At 38.3% G+C, this 22,433-nt stretch overlaps 1 protein-coding gene across 6 annotated transcripts in view; it reads right to left on the minus strand.

Moving 5' to 3' along the window:
- Positions 1-22,433, minus strand: part of LOC122775946 (alpha-1,3-mannosyl-glycoprotein 4-beta-N-acetylglucosaminyltransferase C-like) — a 44,177-nt gene that overhangs the window by 12,187 nt on the left and 9,557 nt on the right. Inside the window, exons 1-3 of one of the 6 annotated variants that reach the window (XM_044036203.1) lie at positions 18,963-19,144; positions 16,977-16,998; positions 14,560-14,647 (exon numbers count right to left, since the gene is read on the minus strand). The gene's annotated coding sequence lies outside the window, so the exon portion shown is untranslated. Of the gene's footprint in view, positions 1-2,217; positions 2,316-14,559; positions 14,850-16,976; positions 17,780-18,962; positions 19,145-22,433 lie in introns of those variants that run through there. The other 5 variants (XM_044036204.1, XM_044036201.1, XM_044036205.1 and 2 more) reach the window with 5 other exon arrangements.

A 22,433-nucleotide genomic window follows, 5' to 3' on the forward strand; every position in this document is an offset into this window, starting at 1 on the left:
TGTGTGTGGTGCTGTAAAGCTGCTACAGAAATGGAAAAAGAGACGCAGAGCTTTGTTTACAAAATAAAGCTTTGTTCTAATAAGTATACAGAAACAGACACAAAATGACTATGGACTAGGGGTGGGAATCACAGGGTACCTCACAATACGACACGATACAATAACTCTGTGATAATCAATATATTGCAAGACAATCATATAGCGATACATCACGATATCTGTCTAACTGAAAAGTTACAAAAGCAAGATTTCTCTATTAAAGTCTATGTATTGAACGTGGATGGAGCATCTCTTAACGTAGCTTTCTCCAACATTATCCTGCTGTAAACTCCCTTTTCTTTCGGTCAGGTAACTTCCACCCAAGTTTCCCCTCATTCATTTGGCCACCGTGAGGAGACATGAAGTTGCAATTAGTCGATTATCATATTGCAGCTGTATGACATTTCCAACATGAGTTATTGACCATGCCCATCCTATGGAGTTTAGAAGGAGCAAACTTTCCCCTGGCCTCCTGTATAGTATATATACTTTCCTATATTTGTGACCATTCCTCCGTTAATTGCCTGACTTAGAAATCTGGCACAAAGTCTGTATAAGCCAGTAAACCACCAAACAACATTGTGTGTCTCTTTAACCAGCAGCTACACGGTGAACTTTCTGTAACACACAGAAACAAGACACCCCAGGCAATCAGGACCACGCACCGCAGACAATAACCGATGTCTCAAAGTCACCGCTGATGAGCCTGTGCAGGTTTTGTCTAACACGATGCTTTAACAGAGACACGGTTCAGTGTCAGATCATCCTCCAGTCACTGCCTGACCAGATGGGCTCATGAAAGGCAGTGTATATTTATACACTGTGAACTAGCCTATAAATACAGAGGGGTGTATGGCATGTCAGTGACAGTGCAATTCAAGCAGATTGTGTTTTACTCATGCAGACACGCGTCAACTCGTGCGTCCGAGGTGTGTGCATGACTCGAAGGAGGATACAGAACAACCAGGAACCAGCGCATGAAAATGATTCAGTCCCTCTTCTCACAGCGACTTCACAGAGTAACACACTGTGTCGGCCAAATACGTACAAAAAGAAAAGTAACTTTGTAATTTAAGCACTGTAAATTCATTGTTTACTGTCAACAATGTGTGAGTTTTGCTGCTTTGCTGTTCTTCTAGTCTGATAAACTCATGGATAAATGAAACCCATGTTTGAACTAATTTAAAGGTGGTTGAAATTAGAAAGGAACGTTCGCCTGCTGCTTCAGCACAGAGGGTTAACTTGTTTAACTCATTATAAGGTGCTGTTTAAATGTGTTATATCCTGTCAGGCAAGCACACACTTGCAAGCACCAAGGGGCCTTAAGCTAAGCACAGCTGACTGTTATGATGATGTATTTTTGATCTGTAAAGTTTGCCAGTCGCCTTGACATCGCACTGAATCGACTCATAAACGATACCTCATGCATTCAACGTACAACTCTTTAGTTAGAAAAATATAAAACTCATGAAATCAAGGACAACGTAACACCACATATACTAACTTCACTTTTCTATTCCCTTTTCTCAGCTGACATAGGACGAAAGGCAAGTTACACCCTGGACCCTTTTTCTATAGATATGAGTAAATTACTGTTGACCACTTGACAAATTCAAGCAATGGGCAAGTTTAACGTTTTTATTTAATGTTCAAAAACACCCCATACCATGATAAGATAGTATCTTACAAGCGCTGAAACAATTACTTGATCGACAATTCGCTTTGAAGCTTTTTTCATGATCAAAACAAGATTTCTGATTGTTTCAGCTTCTTAAATGTGAATATTTAAGAGGCTTTAAGAGATAAGAAAGAAATCATTATAAGTGAATCATTTTGGTTTGTGGACAATACAAGACATTTGAGAACCTCATAATTTCCAGTTTTGACAAACACCGATCAAAATTTTTGAACGCTCTCTGACATTTTATGGACAAAAATAATTGTCAGATGAATCGATTATAAAAATAATCGTTACATCATACATAACTTAACGGGGGCACACCATCATTTTCAGAGTACCTGTACAAAACACATCGTCTCTCTTTTTAAAAGCGCTGTCCAAATGATGATCCCATCTTTAACGGATTTGTTATTGGTCAACCCTCTCTTACTTGATATATGGTGACAAGTTTTGTGTAAACTCATGATGTAGTGACAAGACGGTGGCTCTTTTATTACCCTGTGAGATATTCGGACGCGAGCACTGCTCCAAAAGGATCAGATATCACGAGTAGTCATTTGGAAGAAATCCAGAAAGCCCATGTTGTGAATGTAGCCTGTGAGTGCAGAGAAACAAAAGCATCATTACTCAGTGGCCGTGGACAAGAGAAGCTGCTACTATAAGATGAACATAATAGGACGCTATTAAATCCTCTGGAGATCACCGGGAGTTTGAAGGATGTTTCCCAGAATGCTCATCAATCAGCCCAGTAAGAAGCTGACTTGCATCCTATCTCACCACTGCTCCACTCTGTGTAGTGCACAACCTAACACTTGTGATTTTCTGTAATATCTCAATTTAATGTATACAACATTCATTCTACGAACATTTACACTTCTATGTACACTATCTCGCTACTGCTGTGTTTTCTGCTGTCTTGTCCTATTTCGCCTGGTTTTGCTTGGGAGGTTTGTAAATGAGTTTTTCTTCAACTTTATCATAAAAACGCATGTACTACGACCAACAATGCTGGTGCTATGCTGGTGCTACATGGAGTCAGTGATCAACCGTTGCCGAGGGTTTGATGAGACGACCAAAGGTGGAAGTTGAAAAGCTTTATTGAAGACAGCTCAGATCCGAGGAGAACTGAGACAATGCCAAACATGAATGTTAACAGATGTTAACAGTTCTCTGTCATTATCCTCTGTCATTCTGCCAGTGAATCTCAGAGTTAAGGTATATCTTTGGTTTGGAGGAGAGGAGAGAGCCGTCAGGTCAAGATGTTCTTCCTCTGCTGATACCTAGAGTCGACCTTGGGGAGAACTGCTTAGTCAGGTTATTGGTCTAGTGCCCCAGTTAGGTTAGGGTCAAAAAAGATATGGTGCCAGGGTTACACAGAGGCCTTTGTGATTTGCCAGTTTCAGCTGGTCTATACTGAGTTGTTAGGTTTGCGCTTAGGAATGTAAGTTGCCTTTTTAAAGAAGGAATAATAAGTGTTTCTCTTACAGTAGCCAGCATTGTCATTGAACTTTCTGGAAGTTACATTATTCCTGCCGTTTGAATGACTTCTCTATCTGGCTGAAGAAGTTTATTATTATTCAGAGCTGAAAAAAGTGGATACATGACTCTTTTAATAGATTTATTCAGAGCTTTCAGCCATGTCTCAGTCCTCCACAGTAATAAACTGCTCAGTCATTTAGTCATGGAGCTTTCTCAACATTAGACATGAAACAGTTCTCTGTTGGAACCAGCGAGGAGAGCTGTACGTGTGAAATAAATTAAAAGCTTACTTCCAAATAATATGACATGGTGTTGTAAATATGATAAAATGGAGATGTGCATTCGCAAAAATGTCACAACGTGGCTTTAGATTTGTTTTAAGAGAAATTGGGTAAATCAAAATGAATTAGACTGAATTAGATTGAAAAGGATTACATTGGACTCAACCTAATTAGATTAAATGGGATTTGATTGTTTTATTTAATTCATTTATTTTAAAAGCCTTCACCCGAAATAATTTAACTTTTTTTTTTTACAAATGACAAAAATGCGTTTTCCCCTATAATGGCCCAGAGATGACACACTCCACCATACACAGTACAGCAGCACACGCAGCAGCAGAATGGACACTATCTTCACCGCTTAGCTCTACTTTAAACTGCAAAGTAATGTAAAACATGTGCAATTAACTGATAAGGCAGCACCATGTAAGTGGTATTTAATTATCCAGAATGTATTACTGCACACTGCCGGAGCACCAACCAATTTGGATGAATATTTTAATTTGAGCAACTTATTTCATTATCTGTCAGATAATTAATTACGAGCTGCTCAGTGAGGCTCCCTGCTCCAAAAAACAAATGTGCCATTCAACATTTCCTCCACATTAAACAGACATTTCTTTGGATGAAATTGGTGTGTGTGTGTGTGTGTGTGTGTGTGTGTGTGTGTGCAATGTGTGTATTTAGGACTCTTAGGGACCAATTCTGGTAAAGCCTGGTCCTAATGAGGCAGAACCCAATTCCTGAGGATCTGGTTAAATGTGATTTGTGGTTGGGTTAAGGTTAGCATAAAAGCATTAAACGTTTTTTTTTACTGGCCAAGTAAATGAAATCCAGTGTATAACTTTATAAAGAATAGCTGCACAGGAGCAAAACATGTGTACACTATAGGGAGTGAGGACATTGTGGAAAAATGAAGACATTTTGTCTGGTCCTCACAACTTTAAAAGGCTTTTGGGGGGTTAAGACCTGGGTTTAGGGTTAGGGTTAAGGGTAGAATTGGGTTTGGGAATACATTATGTATACGAGTGTCCTCACAGTAAGAGTGTTGCACGAGAATTACATTACATTACATGTCATTAAGCAGACGCTTTTTATAAACATTTGGGTACAAATAAGAGCTAGAAGTAAGTAAGAGCTTCAAGTAGAACAAACTATGAAGTGCTAGTCATAAGTGCGATGTACTTATTTTTTTTATTTTTTTATTTTCTCTTTTTTAAATTTTTTTTTTGTTGTTGTCTTAGTCGAGGTAGAGTCGGAAGAAATGTGTTTTTAGTCGGCGGCGGAAGATGTGGAGGCTTTCAGCTGTCCGGATGTCGATGGGGAGATCGTTCCACCATTTGGGAGCGAGGACAGTGAACAGTCTCGAGTTCTGCGAGTGCCTCTGGAATCCTCTCAGTGAGGGGGCAGCGAGCCAGTTTGCCGATGCAGAGCGGAGTGGGCGGGCTGGGGTGTAGGTTTTGATCATGTCCTGGATGTAGGCTGGACCGGATCCGTTTGTAGCATGGAACGCAAGCACTAGAGTCTTGAAGCGGATGCGAGCAGCTACAGGAAGCCAGTGAAGGGAGCGGAGGAGCGGTGTAGTGTGGGAGAATTTTGGTAAGTTGAAGACCAGTCGAGCTGCTGCATTCTGGATGAGTTGCAGAGGTCGTATGGCACACACAGGGAGACCAGCCAGGAGGGAATTGCAGTAATTCAAGCGTGAGATGACAAGAGCCTGGACCAGAACCTGTGCCGCCTTCTGGGTTAGAAGAGGCCGTATCCTTCGGATGTTGTGCAACATGTATCTGCAAGATCTAGCTGTTGCAGCAATGTTGGCAGTGAGGGAGAGATGGTCATCAAGTGTCACACCCAGGTTCCTTGCGGTATGAGAAGGAGTTACCACAGAGTTGTCGAGGGTGATGGTTAGGTCTGTGGTGGGAGAGCCCTTTCCTGGGAGAATGAGTGTGTTCCAGGTATTAATCGTGTTGTGGGGACCTAAATCTGTTTACGCAGTCACATTATGGGGACTTGTCTTCCTTACGGGGACAAAAATGAAGTTCCCATAATGCAATTGACGACATTTTAAGGTGAAGACATGTTTTAAAGTTAGTCTGACGTTAGTGTTCGGTGAAGGTTAGAGTAAGTCTCCAGGAAATGTCCTGTGAAGTCATGGAAACGAGAGTTTGTGTGCGTGTATGTGCTGGATGAGCCAAGGACAGTACTCACTCTATTTTTCAGTCTTTAAAATGAAGATTGTGGTTGTGCTGGAGAAAACGTTTCTGCTGAATTCCCTCTTAGAGCTGAGAGTGGTGTGTGGACAGCAGCTACAGCAGCACTAACAAATCACTCTGTGACACTGTGTTTCTTTGCTGACAAGCTGCTTTAATAAGAAGAGAACGTGACACTGGAAAAGGACCTCAACACCAACTTCAGCTTCATCAATTAAGACTTTATAAACCATCTGAAGTCATACTCATTTCCAATCTGAAGGCCGCCTGCCTACAAGAATAATGAGAGGCTGACACTGCCAAAGGTTTACTCCCAACAACCAGCATAACAATTCACTGCGGGAAATGTAAACCATCTTCCCTCTGCTGACCAGATCAATTCTAATTTTGTTCCTGTGGTCAATATTCTTCTCATGTCCCCGCTTTTATTCAGCTACCATATTTACCGGATCAGCCCTTCGCGTGCTCGTCGAAGGTTGCATGATAAAATCTCATTTTCTGACTGAGATCATGGTGTATATTGTTCTTTTTCTTTAAGTCCATTGTGAGGCGTAACTTGACACCTTTCTGGTGAACCCTGCCTGAATCAGTGCCAAATGGCACTTTAGGTCTGAGCAGAGGAACACACAGCCATGTACCGATTTCAGCCTTAAGTCCTTTGCACATCAATGGCAACACAAAGAAACTGCACAAACCTTTGATTAATTATTCAGGCTCAATGTTATTAAGTGAATAAATTATAAGGTTTCATGAGAGGAAACAGGTGGAGGCAGCATGGAGCAATGATTTTACGTCCAAAAAGAATCATCCTGCACAAGGTGAACCTCCTCTCTCCTTCTCATCAAAGGAGACTACGTAGAAAGAGTGAACAAATTAACATTTCTTAGCACCATCAGCTCTGCTGACCGCAACTGGACTATAAACACATCCACCATCATCATAAAGGAAACTGAGAAGGAACAATCTGGAAGAGAAGCTGCTAACAATCTTCTACCGCTGCTCTGTGGAAAGCCTGCTGATCAACTGTAGCACAGTGTGTTCTTTCAGCAGCACAAGAAAAAGAGAGGCTTCAGAGGATAATAAACACTGCACAAGAGTTCATCGGCTGCAGGACCTTTAAAGCGCTTGCTGTCTCAGAAGGGCAAAAAAGTATTAAAAAGGACCATTCACACCCCCAGTTTCCACCTGCTTGACCACTACACTACAGGTGTATTAAAGCCCAGACAAACAGGCTCAGAGACAGCTTGTTCTCCAGACCCATAACCACCCTGAACTCACACATCCATGAACCTCTACTGTACATATGCTGTATTATTTTAAATGCACATGCAATATTATTCTAACTTCACTCATGTATATGTGCAGTTCCAAGCAATTCCTCAACTCTACCACTTTACTGATTCAGAAAAATAAAAATAATAAAAATCACACGGAAAATTGAATGAAAAAAATAAAAAAGATGTCTGTTGAAGACCTCTGCAGTAACAAAATAACAAACAACATTATATATAACAATACATTCATTTTCATAATAAGTCAGTAACAATGACTTAAGCATCATCAAACCAAACAGAACCAAATATAGAATGAGAACCAATGGCAGCAGCAAGATGCTCCACCAATGAACAAACCTGGAGCATGGGCATGAGCAATCATTAAATATTGATTGTATTATTAATGTGACTGTCATGGACTCACGCCCAGACCCAGGACTTAAAATGAACGGGCAGATCCCACCTCCGTTCAGACATGAAGATGCAAACACAGCAACAATAAAGCAATTCCTCACTGGCCGACCCACCCACAAACACTCCACACTGCCTGTACCCGACAGTAAACCCTGAACTCAGTCACTCAGTCACTGATGAGTGTTTTGGATCTGTGCAGCTGAACAACACTTCAAATATTATGTTTTCATCTGAACCTCTAAAAACAAATCCACGTAAAGTAATCATGATTTGTTTGGTACTATTTCTTAAATATCATTCACAAATTCAGCATGTAACTTTTCTTCATCTAAAAATCCTCTCCGTCAAGCATAACTATCAGACCTGACTGAGGCAAACTTCTCAGTAAATCATGAGAGTTGGTGAGTGGGGGTTTATCCCAACCTAACACGACTGCTCCCAAACTACTGACTGCTTTATTTTTTCAGCAAAGAATTCACTTCTTTAACTTTTCTAGGGTTCTTCTTTACACTATATGTCATACTCCAACCGCTTTGCAGCCGTCTCACTTTACTAGCACAGCGTTGCTGTTGCCTCTGTCTTTCTCAACATAAAATAAATCACTTCCTGCGTGCAGCACAAGATTGTCACTAGGCAACACCAGATGTAATGACGGCTGTACTGAGAAACACAGAACTGATTACATTGTGTGACCTCATTTGACAATAGTTTGAATGTAACAGACGTTTGGTTACTGTGGGTTTTTTTTTTGGGACCTTGACAAGGCTCATAAACTCAGATCTGACTAACAACAATGATTTTAAAGAACAATTGATATCATGTCTCTTGACAGCTTTTTTCCCTTCATATTCAACTTTATCCTTGAAAAATAAGTCAAAAACTCTAAGACAAGGTTCTGTCAAGTAAAAATATAAAAGTGTATGCTTCAAAGGCAGGGATGCCAGGCAAAGCTGCCACCTTCAAACAAGACTGGCTGATCTTATTAAGACTTGAGGATCTGTGTGGTTTATGCATGTAGCTCCGCGGGGACGTTTTAAAATAGAGACTCTATAGAGTTTGGCTGCTAAAGCTCTAGAATCGGCTTTATATAATACACACCTGATGGCAGATAAAAAACCTATCTGCGGCTGTATTACTGAAACTGTGTCGTGGAGTGGTATGAACATATAAAACATTCAGAAACCACAGGACAAAATGTAGAGCAAATGTTAAAAATTCAACAAATACTAAGACGGAATGACAAAGGGAGTTATGAATAATTCAAAGTGTTCCAGTAAACAAAATGAGTCATTGGTGCAACACTGTAATCGAAATGGACAGCAATCAGTTTCATCTGCGAGACATGACAACTCAATCCACGAGAAGGAAGTTTCCACCTTTGACCCTTTTCTCTTTTGAATAAAACATCTCCGGCATATGTAGCATGTGCTATTTACTGACAGCTGTACAGTAGATTCCATAAACAGCACTTTAGTTCACTACTCGGAAAGAAATCTGTGTTCTTACTGGAAACTGAAGGCCAAATGAAATGGCCCCTGAGATGAATTCATGTGATATATTTATTCAATCCCTTTCTTTCTAATGTACCTGCACTGACGCAGCTTCATATACAACTGCGATAGCTCACTGCAACATATGATAGACTACTGTTAGGCAATGTACTGCAGGTTAAGCTGGCTGTATTCTTTCAAACACAGTTTTTAAAGAAGTACATTATATTTATTAAAGGCAGCAGCATTGTCCATCGGTCCATTGACAATTTATTTGAGGATATGTATAAAGTCAGAGTCTGAAATGCAAAATTTTTCATGTTTAAATTGTTTTTAATTTAGAAAATTGTTTTTTCTTTTGCATTAGCCAAAAACTGTGAGTGTCTGCACATTAACCCGCCCCAAAAGGTTTAGTGTGAAACAAATACACTGAACATTTTACTGATATGGTCATTATTAACACATCCTCGACATGTTAAAATTCAAATCCAGTCACATAAATATTTGAGACACAAATCCTCATGGAATTTAGTTCATGCCGGAGGAAACTGATATATTAAATTAAGTAGACATAAACGTGACAAATACTAGGTTATCTTAATGGTGTCAGCATTTGAATGGGCCAAAGTGACATGGTATGATTATTATGATACATTACCACACTATATTAAATAAATGTTTCCTATGTCTTGGATATGGATCTTGATCTTGATTTTAACCTAACAATTACTATAAAAATCCTGAATCTGCACTTATAGATTATTTTCATAATCACTTAATTTTAATTATTAATTATTCATTGAGTACTTGTTTGGTCCATGAAATGTCAGAAAATGTTGATTCCCAAACCTCAAAATGATGAGGTTCTCAGATGTCTTGTTTAATCCACAAAAACAACATTTTTTCAACCAGAAAATATTCACATTAAAGAAGCTGAAAAATCAGAAAGCTTGATTTAATTATCCAAGAAAAAAAAACCCTCTAAAACCAAATTATCGACTATCAAAATAGTTGACAATTAATTTAGTTATCGATTGATAATCGAATATTCGTAGCAGCCCTACTTGGAATAACCTACATGTTATGAATCATCCGTTCTTAACTCTTCAGGTTATGCTGCTCACAGTCAGACTGCGAGACAAACATGGGACAAAAACATGACCTCCTTGGTCAGGTGATCATTGGGGAGTGCAGTGAGGTATAAATATCCAAAAAATACATGCAGTACAGAAAAGCTGCTTCTGCACCTCTTCCACCGTCTGTGGTGCAACACCTGCATCATTCACATACAGAGGGATCCCGCGTTCTGATACTGTTCAGTATTTCATTTGAACGGAAACAAATGACAACAGTGAGGACACGGTCGATGGCAGCGTGCAACTGCAGGGAGGAAAAAAGAAAGAAAGAAGACAGAATGCAAGGCGTTCGGTGATGAAATCCACTCTAGGATTTCCATATGGAGCCGTGCAAACGCTGCATGTCAAGCACATGATCAGGACCCGTCAGAGTATCTCTCTCCTAATTAGTGAAATAATCCCTGATGTGAATCATCACACCACATAAGCGACACAGAGCTTGTGAATGTGTTTTATCCTCTGGTAAAATGGAGGTATGATAAGCACCAATAGGACTGTCCTTCTGGTGCCTAAGTGCCCATTTATGATGATTACTGAGCTGTTAAGCGGCTAGTTTGGTTATTTTGAACAGTAAATGCAAATCATTTATCATTTACATCTTCATTACATACATTCTTAACGTTGATGGTTATGCATTTTGCTGATAACACTGCACTTTGAATTTTTGGTGGGCTATAATGGCTATAATGGATTTACTCCAGGTTCTCCGGCTTCATCCCATAGTCCAAAAACATGCAATATGGGGATTAAGTAAATTGGTCACTCTAAATTGACCACAGGTGTGAATGTGGGAGTGAATGGTTGTTCGTCTCTATATGTGTGGCCCTGTGATGGACTGGCAAACTGTCCTGGGTGTACCCCGCCCATCGCCCTATGCCAGCTGAGATTGGCACAGCACCCCCGCGACCCTCCGGTGGAGGATAAAGCGGTAGATGATGGATGGATTGACAATCAAGTACCAATCGGACAAAATCACAAATTGCCAGGAATGATAAATGTAGTTCCTATGAATCAGCTAAGGCATCTCCTTTTGTGATTCCATATAACAATAAATGTAAAGATCGCAGTTTATTATACACTTGTCTCTCAAAACAGCTTTCCCAAATCCACCCAATTCCCTGTGCCTTTTTCCTGCTCCAACATAATACATCAACAGCATCACTGTCAGGAAGCAGAGTGTTTCAATATTTAATCTTATTCTGAATTAAACATCGCAAATGATTGCAATAAAAAAAAGAAGTGAGCCGAACAGCGTCTTGACTTTAAGCAGCACTTAGTCTGATTATCTCATCCTCAGTGACATGTATGATGCATTTGTGTCTCTGCCACTCGCCCTTCTCCAGACTCTCATGACTTTGTCATAATTACTTTTGCCAACAGAGGTGAAAGTGGGTATTTGAATCATTAGACACAGACACTCAGTTTACTTCTTCCCATATCTGATAGCATCATATATCATGATGTGATAATGTCTCTAAAAGTTAACCTTCAGTGAGGAGGAGGAGGATCATACCACCGCAGAAACAGTTTCATGTGTCAATTCAACATGAAACAAATAGAAATAATAATTGATTTTATTATTTATTCATGTTAAAAAATACGGAGGGAACTGATATTTGTGTATGTTCAGATGTTTAATATATATATATATATATACATATATATATACTGTATATATATGTATACAATGGGTCCCTATGGGTTTCTGTTCTGACGTTTTTTTTTAACCCATTCCTCTCTTTCATGTTTTATTTCTTTTTTATGTTGTGAAAATAAATCTAAACAAAAACACAAACATGTGCAGTACACTGTGTCCACACAGACCAGAGTTCATTTTGTGGGTAAAAAAAATTGGAGCTTGACCTGTGTGATTTGAAAAATGTCAAATTTTTGTCATTTTAAAGGAAATACTAAACTAATGTGTGACAAAAACGCTTCTTAAAACGTGATTAAGAATCAAAAAAAAATGTCACTTCTTTTGTCGGAGAGTGTGAAAATCTTCTTGAGCAAATAAATCCTAATTACATTTTGTCACTACAATGTGCAGGCTGAGAGGAACAGTTGTCCACAGTGGGTGTAAAAAGCTCTAAATACATTGACTATGTTTTATGATGTAAATATGCATAAAGATATTGCTGCTGCGTATGTGTGTGTGTGTGTGAGTCTGCACAGTGACGTCTTACTGTGAACATCGAGCTACAGCAGCATCAGCAGCGGTTTTTGGGATCAACAAGAGAAATCAAGAGGATTATGTGCTCCGCCTGCCAACACAGCAGTTTGACCAGAGGCCAGGCGATATCGGGCTATCTACATTAATCCTACAATCTCTATCTCCTCTTAATTCCTGTTCTCCTTCCAGCCTCCCCTCTCACCAGGTTGTTATCTGTCTGAAGGATAATTAATCCTTGTGGGACTGCTGTAGGCCTATCCTCCTCTAGGTTGTCAAAAGTTAGAGGGAGGAAGATCAAACAAAGTTCAGAACTAAGTTCTGAGAAACAAGTGAAAGGGAAAAGGCTAAACTGCAGGAGACGACAGACACCGAGCTGAAGAAAGAGGAGTTCATTCCGACTCTGAGCAAAGTGTGAAATCACACCCTTGTAATCAAATCAACAGGAAGACTGAAACTTTAGGGATTAACACCAAAATCTAATCAAACACACTGAAGAAGCTGCTGTGAGGTTCACTCTGTCAAATATAGTGGGAATCTAGCAAGTGAAACTTAATACAATATTTACATTTACTTTTTTATTGATTGATTATCAGAAGGAAATGAAGAAGTGTTGTATTTTATTTCTGTTTTTTTCTGTTTTACTGGGAGCAAGGACTCTTCTGTGTAGTTCTCCATCGGATTTTAGGTTAATCTTGATTATATAACTAAAATTGTATTATATATTTTTTGTCTCTGAGTGATACACAATAATCTCTATCTAGAATAGAATAGAATAGAATAGAATCGAATAGAATAGGCAGGGTGGAGTGGGTGGAGACAAGTGTCAGGAGTGATGTGAGACAGAAGGATGGGTAGTAAGAGAGACCTGCTCTGATGTTTGGCACTGTCTACAAGAGAGGAGGAGAAGGAGCTGGAGGTGTCAGAGCTGAAGATGCTGAGATTTTTGTTGGGAGTGACCAGGATGGACCGGATTAGAAATAAGCATATCCGAGGGACAGCTCAGCTTGAGCTGGTTTGGTCATATGCAGAGGAGGGAGAGTGACTACACACTGGACAAAAGGATGTTAAAGGAGAATAGAATAGAGTATTGAGGTTGTGTTCATGTGATAAATTGCATATAAAAGATCCTGTTTGGTAGCTCTTTTGAAAAAAACTAAAACAAAGTGCCATTGTGTGCACTCAGCTCTCGCACCGTGAAAATCCCTCCACAAGGAAGCAGAAACAACATCCCAGACAGACAAATAACAGGGTCAATAACAGTGTCTATCAGTCCAAGTGTCGACTTTCTCTTCTTTTTTTTAACGTTGTCAGAATTCGATGATTTCCTTCCCTCTGGGGAGATCAGAGAATCGGATCAGAGACTGAAGCAACCCATTATCCAGAGTTTTGATAATGGGCACGTCAGCAGAGCAACAGCCTCTGCAACATCCACCGATTCTTCCTTTCAGTATCACATCCATCCACCTTAGACTGCTTTATCCTCCACATGAGGGTCGTGGGGGGAGCTGTGCCAATTTCAGCTGACATAGGGCGATTGGCAGGGTACACAGGGCCACATACATAGACAAACAACCACCCACTCACACCTATGATCAATTTAGAGTGTCCAATTTACCTAATCCTAATCCGTATTCAGTATCAGTTCAAGTTCATTTATGCCACAGTGAAAAATACCTGGGGATATATTCTGAATATAAAGTACCAGGAATTGTTCCTGGAGCTAAGAGTGGATCAATAGCATGTTTGGGAGTTGCTCCACAGCAGATGGAAACATTAACATTAAAGTTGCTACCGTCATTTAGAAAAATACTGTTTATGTGTGAAGTGTCATTTTTCAGCAAACTCTGAGACGTGTTTTACTGTTTCTTAGCTCTCTGAAACCTTGCTCTTGGGAGGTGACATTTTAACTAAGCTTATTCAAAAACGATTCCTCATTTTCTCCACCTGGGTCAGAATCCCATCTACAGCATGACAGTTTCAATAAATCACACTGGAATTCATCTCTGCTCCTTCTCAATTATTGCAAAGCATAACTCACCATTTCTGCACAGTGAGTGTGTTCACAGATTTTGCTCATCCTTTTTTTTTTAACCTGTTTTATAGTACTTTGTTACCTACACCGCTGGGGTCTGAGAGAAACTGTAATCTTGTACATGCAGCTGAAATGACAGTAAATAATAAATAAAGCTGACTTATGCCAGAGAGAGATAAGAGGAGCTGCTGCTGCTGCTGATGTTCTGGTGACAGAGATCACTTCTGCAGCAGTAATTAAAACGTGTGATCACAACCAATTTAGTGTGAAAACATGCGTCACGATCATGATCAGTGACGCATTTTCAAATCTGTCCCCAAAAACCTCTGATGATGATTATGTGAAAGTCTTACCTGCCTGCTGCTGCGGTCAGATTGTCTGGTGTTAATTAGGGTTCTGTTCTTTGCTCTGTAGATTGGCATGGACTCTCTGAATCATCCACTGAGGCAAAGGAGAAAAAAAAAACATGGTCATTCATGTTTTTGCTTAATTCAAAGGACAGTGAAGCATCTTCTGTACCCACATATCTTACAGTGAACCGCGTGGCTACAAAGCTAAGACGGTTAAGAGGTTTGAATGTTCAACTATTTGGATAATTGATTATTCAGATTTACAGTTTTTTAATGATTAAAAACAAGCTTCTTTCAAGTGAATCATTTCTGGTTTCTTTGCTTCATTTGACAAACAAAAAAAATCATTAAAAGTGAAACATTTTGGTTTGTGGACAAAACCATTTCAAAACACATTTTATGGACCATACAATTACTCGATGAATTGAAAAAATAATCAACAGATTCATCGGTTACAAAAATTATCGGTAGTCGCAGCTCTAATCAATTCTTTAACAATATATTGAAAGTAATAGCTATGTTTTTACGATGTTGAAAAGGCTGTCGAATGAAATAAAGAGACATCAATTGATAAAGAGTTTAGATTAAATTAACGTTTAGTTAACATTATGACATATTAGGATATTACGTTAACATTAGAGTATATGACTTAAAAGATAAAGGTGCTGCGATATCAAATGTAACTAAAAGGAAAAAAACAACATTTTGGCTTGTCGTTTAAGTGTGTTTTAAGGGAATATATTGATAAACGCAATATAGTTTGCGAATCAGAACTTTAACTTAAGGAAAATTATTATTAGTAACACAATTAGAGTATTAATAGTCATTAAGTTTATTCAAGAGTATAAACTGACCTTGGATGTAAAATTAGTAATTTTTTATACTGAATTTGAGAAATAAAAAACAAATGTAATGACGACATGACAAATCTCCAAATAACACTGAATGATTACAAAGTCAATAAGACGTGGTCTGTGTAAAGTTTGTAAAAATAAATGAAAAGATTGGTTTTGGCACAAACATATATACATATACAAATATATATATGTATATATATATATATATATATATATATATATGTTTGTGCCAAAACCAGGAAATAATTGAATTTCCTTGGAAAGCGTGACAAGGAGAAACCTGCCACAAACCTCAGATGGATTTGTCAAATGTTGCATCTGTTCATGGCTACAAAGCCACACTTGAATTTACTGTTACTAACATGCTACGTGTTCTGAATTCAAGATGCTAAATTGCAGGAGTGAAGCCTCAAATTAGTTAAAATAAAATTCTGCTGTGACCAGACGGCTATTTGGACTTGTTTAGAGTAGGCAGTCCGCCCACATTTCATATTTCTGACACTAAAAAGCACAAAAAAGAGAAAATAAAACACATTTGTTCCCCATGTGGACGGGGGTGTTACACAGTACACAGCCTATATCTACACTGTATGTACACCTATTTTTGTCTGTCCTTTTTTCTGTCCTTACTGCAGTGACTCCAAAGTGCACAAAAGACTGTGTCAGCACACTGTGATGTCACTGTTAGCTATGAATAAAGGTTAATTGTGTTTATGCTACAAACCTGCTGTTGTAGGGGGAGAAAATAATCAAGTGCACAATGCTGCAGATTTAAATAATTGTACATTGGGATTTACATTTCCAAAATTATCCAGTTTTTGAAAATGGAAATTCACAGACGTCAGAGTTGCCCCCTGGTGGATAACTGCTACTTCTGTCCTGGGCTACACTTTTTAAACCAGACGACATTTCCTTTCATAATCATAATCACATAATAATTTAATTTCAGTGTGCAATGCTCACAGTATCAAAAGCCCAGCATATACCCACCATATCAGTACTTCCCTTTCATTTGTAGATTTTTGTTTTTTTTGTTCTATTTTTTATAAAAAAAAACTCTCAAGACACCAATTTTGTGAGCATGTGAAGCCAGAAGCATGTTTACAACACTGACTTTGTACCCCACAAGAGAACTTAAGTGGGTTGTTGAAGGAGCAGGTTTTGAGATGCCCATAAAAATCAGGACATTTCATGAAAAGGAGTTTCACTCAGAACAACACACATACACACACGCTACTATCTTTTTTTTGTTTTGGCTCAATTTCAGTTTGTGCTCACAATGTTTTTGATGTTGATGAAATAACTGATTTTTTCCCCTTGGTACAAGCTTTTACATTTGTTGGCTGGTCCGCCCTCACGTTGTTTCGTCCTGTTTATTGATCCTTGAGCATGAGATATTTTACCCTGCTGCAATACTGAAACTTTAATAGGGAGTGTTGTGTTTGCAAGAAGGTGATTCAGGAACTGAAAAGTGCACACACACACAAACACAAACACAGGAAAAGCATCACTGTGTCTCCAGAAGGAACAGAGACAAGGTCAATCCAGGTAAGAGACATTTACCTTTACTGAGTCCCTGTATAATCTGTACCAATCCCAAAAGAGCGGCAGGTAAAAAGAAACAAAGTAATCAATGAAAAGGATTTTTAAGCTGTGAGACAACATGAAGCTGAAGAAAGAGGCTGAAGATCAATACCAGAGAGATGATCCTAATGCTTTGTACATTCAATCAAAACATTTTTTGAGGACTATACTACGGGCCAGTCAACAAAGATAAAAAATATCCTCTGCACTTGTCCTTTATAGAGAATGATGGAGGTCCTCGCTGACGGTAAATCCAGCCGGTAATAAATGTACTTTCTAATCTTAAGGGGTCCATTAATTCCTGTCCAGTGCCTCTGCCAGTAGTGGTTTTGATGTGGGTCATAAGGAGAGCGAACATTCATAACAACTGCCATATTATAAGTGGATGTGTCAGCTGACAGTGTCCTGATCGACAGTGTCCTCTTGGAAATAAAATATTACTCCATTAGGTGTGATTATACATCAAACCCCACACAAACACACCTGAGCTGTTGGGGATCAGCAGTAATTCATTCTAAATCCAGCTCTCAAATGAAAGCAGGTTATTCCTACATCACTGAGAGGACGGGTCTCGACGTGAGACATTAGGAAAATGTCCTGTTATGATTATCGTGACCAAAAATATTGTTGCAATATTTGTAAAAACATGCTTTGAAATTGTTTCTTTTTATATATATTTTTACAAAATATGTTACTAACATTACAAAAATCGGGAAAAATTATGTCATGTTATGTGACCAAAAAATGCACAAAAACATGTCAGTTATCACTACTTTTTTTTTTGCAAACTATTGTACTGTTACAACACATTCTTACTAATGTTACAAAGTTACTTGCATTAAGCAAACATTTAACAAAATGTTTTTTGTTTTTTTAAATAAGATAATTGGAAGATGTATTGTGCACATTTTTTTAAATCTGGACACAGAAAAAACATGACTTATGTTACAATCATGTTGCAAAATGTTGCAATGTTTCAAAAACATGTTACTAATCTTAGAAATCTATACTTGTGTGAACCAAAAATGCAACACAATCTAATATTTTAAAAAATTAAAAAATAAATAATAAGATGAATATCGATCATGAAGTCCTGGAATGAGTGGAATGACTTCAGGCTCCTGTTTGTGATAATCAAATAAATTATTAGAACTGTATGTTGGCGAGGGGAAAATATTTTTGTTTTTTGGGTTGTTGTTTGTTGTTTTTTTTTTATCATAATGCACAATAATATCATACATTGTCCTCTCCCTGTTTGTGTCACAAGCTGAGTCATGTTAAAAATCTGTGATGGTGCTCAGCTGTCACTCAAAGAGAGCTTTCATCAGCTGACTTCCACTCTTCTCGAACACCATGGACTGCATATGCTTCAGTCAGCAGCGTGAGTGTGAGCAGGGATAAGATGAAGCTGATACTATTCATCCTGATATACACATTAAAAATATATACAGTATATTTTTACCTTGGCTGAAGATAAAAGAAGCCACAACAAAACAGAAAGCGTAAGCCTTAAATCTGGCTCACTCAGTTCAAGATCATCTCCTTTCACACATGCAGATTTGGATCATTATCGCTGTTGCTGTTACCATCCTGGTTCCCTCAAGCAGAGATTTGCCTCATCTCCCTCTCATCCTCCTCCAAAGCCCACAGCCCCAGTGAGCCGCCTGTCAATACAGAGACAGTAAACGCTGCTCACACTGTCAGCACAGCTTTCACTCTCTGACTCCACACAGTCCTGATGTACAGCCTGCATGAGCACTAAGTATCCTCAGACTGAGAGCAGAGCAGAATGTGCTCCAATAAGCAAAAGAGGGTTGTTTGTTCAGGTAAAAGAGAAGGCGAAGGCAAATGAGGAGGAGGAGGAAGAGGAGGAGGAGATCCAAAACTCTGCACAAGTTGTTTGCTCCAGTTCATATGAGGAGACCGAGGAGAATTACAGCCACACACACAATGACCTGATCTTACCTGACACACAGGCAGAAGATCTGTTGCTGTCTCCTGCTGCTCCGCACGGCTCCACTCACCTACATCACTTCCATGACTCACGCAGAGGGAAGATAAGCGGCTCTCTGGGAAAGTGGAGTAAACCCTCTGCAAAGGGAAGCAGGGCACACACACACACACACACACGCTCTCTCGCTGCAGAGCTGCTTTCTCTCATTCTCTTCACTCCTCCTCTGTCTCTTCCTTTGCTTTGATCTCTCTCTCTCTCTCTCCCTCTCTCTCTCTCTACCCCCTCATTCTCCACCACAAGGTGTCACAAACAGAATGTGTCTGCACCCACTGCCTCTTAATTTGAATTGTCAGCCTTAAAGAGGCAGCAGCGCAACACAGTTCACAGTCAGTGAACTAAATTTGGAGGCTACCCATTTATTTCATTTGTCCTCTATTCATTGTGGATCTGTAGATGTGTAGCTTCATATAATTCATATGTATGTAGGTATGCGTATACTATATTTATTCTCCCTTTAAACCATTTTATTTACTGATTACTAATATGTTATGTGTGTGTGTGCATGTAAGAATATTGTGTGTGTATTTATACTTACAGTAATTAAGTTTTTGTAATGGTTAATACACCAGTATGTAGCTTTAACTGAAATTATATTTTAATGCTAAAATATAATTATTATTGTTGTCCATCCAAAAAAATAGTAAAGCACATTATTATTTCTTGATTAATATGTCAAATTGTAGTTATTTACTTGCATTCTTGAACAGAAGAATTCGTTTTGGTGGTTGAATGTTGAATTATGCTTGATTAATTTCTGACTTCTCAAAGAAACAAACTACTATTTTAGAAATCTTTCAAAATCTCCTTTAAAACTAAAAATATTATTGTTATTTATGTGACAAATAAACTGAAACTGTGGCTTTTTAGGTTTTTGAAGCACTGTATACAATTTACGATATATTATTCATAGTATTTATGTGATGTTTTATTTAAATCATCTCTATTTCATGATGTGATGTCAGTACTGTGAATCAAAGTGTCTGTGGCCCTATGTCAGAAAATGTGTTGTTATAATGAACAATGATGTATACTCCCTTATTTTTATTTTTAAATTCATAATTATTTCTGTCTGTCTGTACGTGTTCATTTTTATTCATTTTCTGCATAGAATATTTTACTACAGGATACAGAGACAAACCATGATTTCCACTGCATAGAACAACACCTGTGTATCCTTGCATAATAACATAATAACAATAATAATTCAGTTGCTTTGTTTGTGCTACTGCTACTGTTGTGGCTGATTTTCAAGATCCATTTTCATAACAAACAGCTGAAATCACGGTTAATGTGTCAATGAAAGTGCTTTTCATTGAGACCTAAGTGTAAATGTATAAAATTCAAAGAAGACGGCTTGAGATTATTTCTTGTTGAATGGCAGGTTTCAACATTTAACATTTATAGCACTGAAGTGCATGAACATGAGAGAGCCCGGCAGCATGACTCACAAGCAATGGAGAAACCTGAAATGCAATTCTCACAAGCTCCACTTCTTATATTCTTCACACCATTACTTTTCATGTGAACGGTTGAATAAAACAGCGTGAAAGAGGCTGTAAGAAAGGCGTGTGCCCTTATCATTAGTCTGTACCCTCGAAATACTGGATGGCATTTCTTTCTTTTTTATTTATTTCATTTAAGTCTGGCCGATAGAAAGAGATAAAACCCAAGCCTATAAAAAAGTATCTTTAAAGTGTCTATTTTTAGAAACACCAGAGAAGTGTTATAAAGCTTCCCAGCTGCCGATCGGCTGCTTAAATCTTGATATACATTGATTTTGGGATGTCCCAAACAAAAGATCACCAGTCATGTCGACTTCTTTGGTGGTGGTTCCACGTTGTTACTCTGAGAGAGGTTAATAAAACGAAACTTAATAAATGGATTAAAGTGAACCAAACTTGCAATCATAAATAAACCATCCCACCATATCTTTGTGCTGCTTCTTGATCTAAACATGATAGCACCAACATGAAATTAAGTGTTGATCACTACAGTCTACGTTCTTGATGTTGTACTAGATGCAGGTCACACAGTTGATTGTTTTTCTATTTACATATATGTATGTATATTTATACATATACATACATATATATATATATATATATATATATATATATATATATATATATATATATATATATATATTTATACATATACATATATATACATACATACAGTACATGAAATACTGGGAAAGCACAATGTACAGCAGCCAACTCTGACAACTCCAATCTCACACCTCAGATGGTTTGAACACGGTCACTGGGAGAGTTTTCAGGAGGTTTGAGATGCACACACATTTACCACACAATTACCATGCAACCATGTCTTGATTGCATGGTCAATAAAGCTTAACAGAAGTTCACCTGGATGGAAAACCTATCTACGGCCCATTTATTTAGGTTGCTGCTAGTTGATTTTGTTGTTGTGTTGACCTGCAAAGGGACTATAGATGAAAATTAGCTAAAGTACTGCTAATTCCCGTACATTTACATTTTAGGGTTAAATTTAAATGTTGATCAATGTACACTGTCCCTTTTAAATAAATTTAATTAATTTATTCTGTACTAACTTACATACACAGCCAATTCTATTCCCATTGCAAGACTAATATAGGATTATTTTAATATATCATTGTACAGTCTACAATCTTGATGTTGCACTAGATGCCTGTCACACGGTGTGATTTGTGATGAACTTAGAAAACTGCTGAAATCATATTCTGTAGGTATAAACCTCACTCTCATACAAAATCAGATTTAAAAAAAAATATTTGGAACTTTTCATGCTGGATCGCTGTCACACAATCAAGATGTTAAATATGATTTCCACAACTGCTCCTGTCACTATTATGCAAATGATATAACAGCAAATCCAATACATATGCTGCACTACATAAGATGTGGAAATCAAAATAAAAACAGATCACAGAGAACCCCTCGCCAAGAAGAATTCTGAGTGGACGTCACATTTAATGATAAATTTAAACTGGTTCTGTGTCTGAAAGAGGGCCAGGAGTCAAGTTGCAAATTTGCAATTATAATTAGCCTTCAAGCCGCTTTTAATGTAGATTACATATACTCTGCATGCCGCCATGTCCTTGTGTGATATTCACTTTAATTTGGCATGAAAAACAGATTAATGGCACAACCGGAGATGCTTGCGCTGGAGGAGCTGGGGGGCACTCAGTGTTGTCGTGTTTGGGTGTCTGAAACTGTGCTGCAGCTGCTTAAAAATGTAAGAGCCTTAAATCATTCAGATCACACCGTGTAACACCATGAACCAACAGAGAGACCCTGCTGTTACAATACTCCTGTAAGTATTAGCCTGATTCAAGTGCAGTAGCTTTGATGACGAGAGCACATTAAAGAGGAAAAGTGGAACATCTGTCCCGCTCTCACTGGAAACTGGAGTGTCTGTCA

This window comes from Solea senegalensis, linkage group LG10 (genome assembly GCF_019176455.1).
Source record: "Solea senegalensis isolate Sse05_10M linkage group LG10, IFAPA_SoseM_1, whole genome shotgun sequence".
NCBI lineage: Eukaryota > Metazoa > Chordata > Actinopteri > Pleuronectiformes > Soleidae > Solea > Solea senegalensis.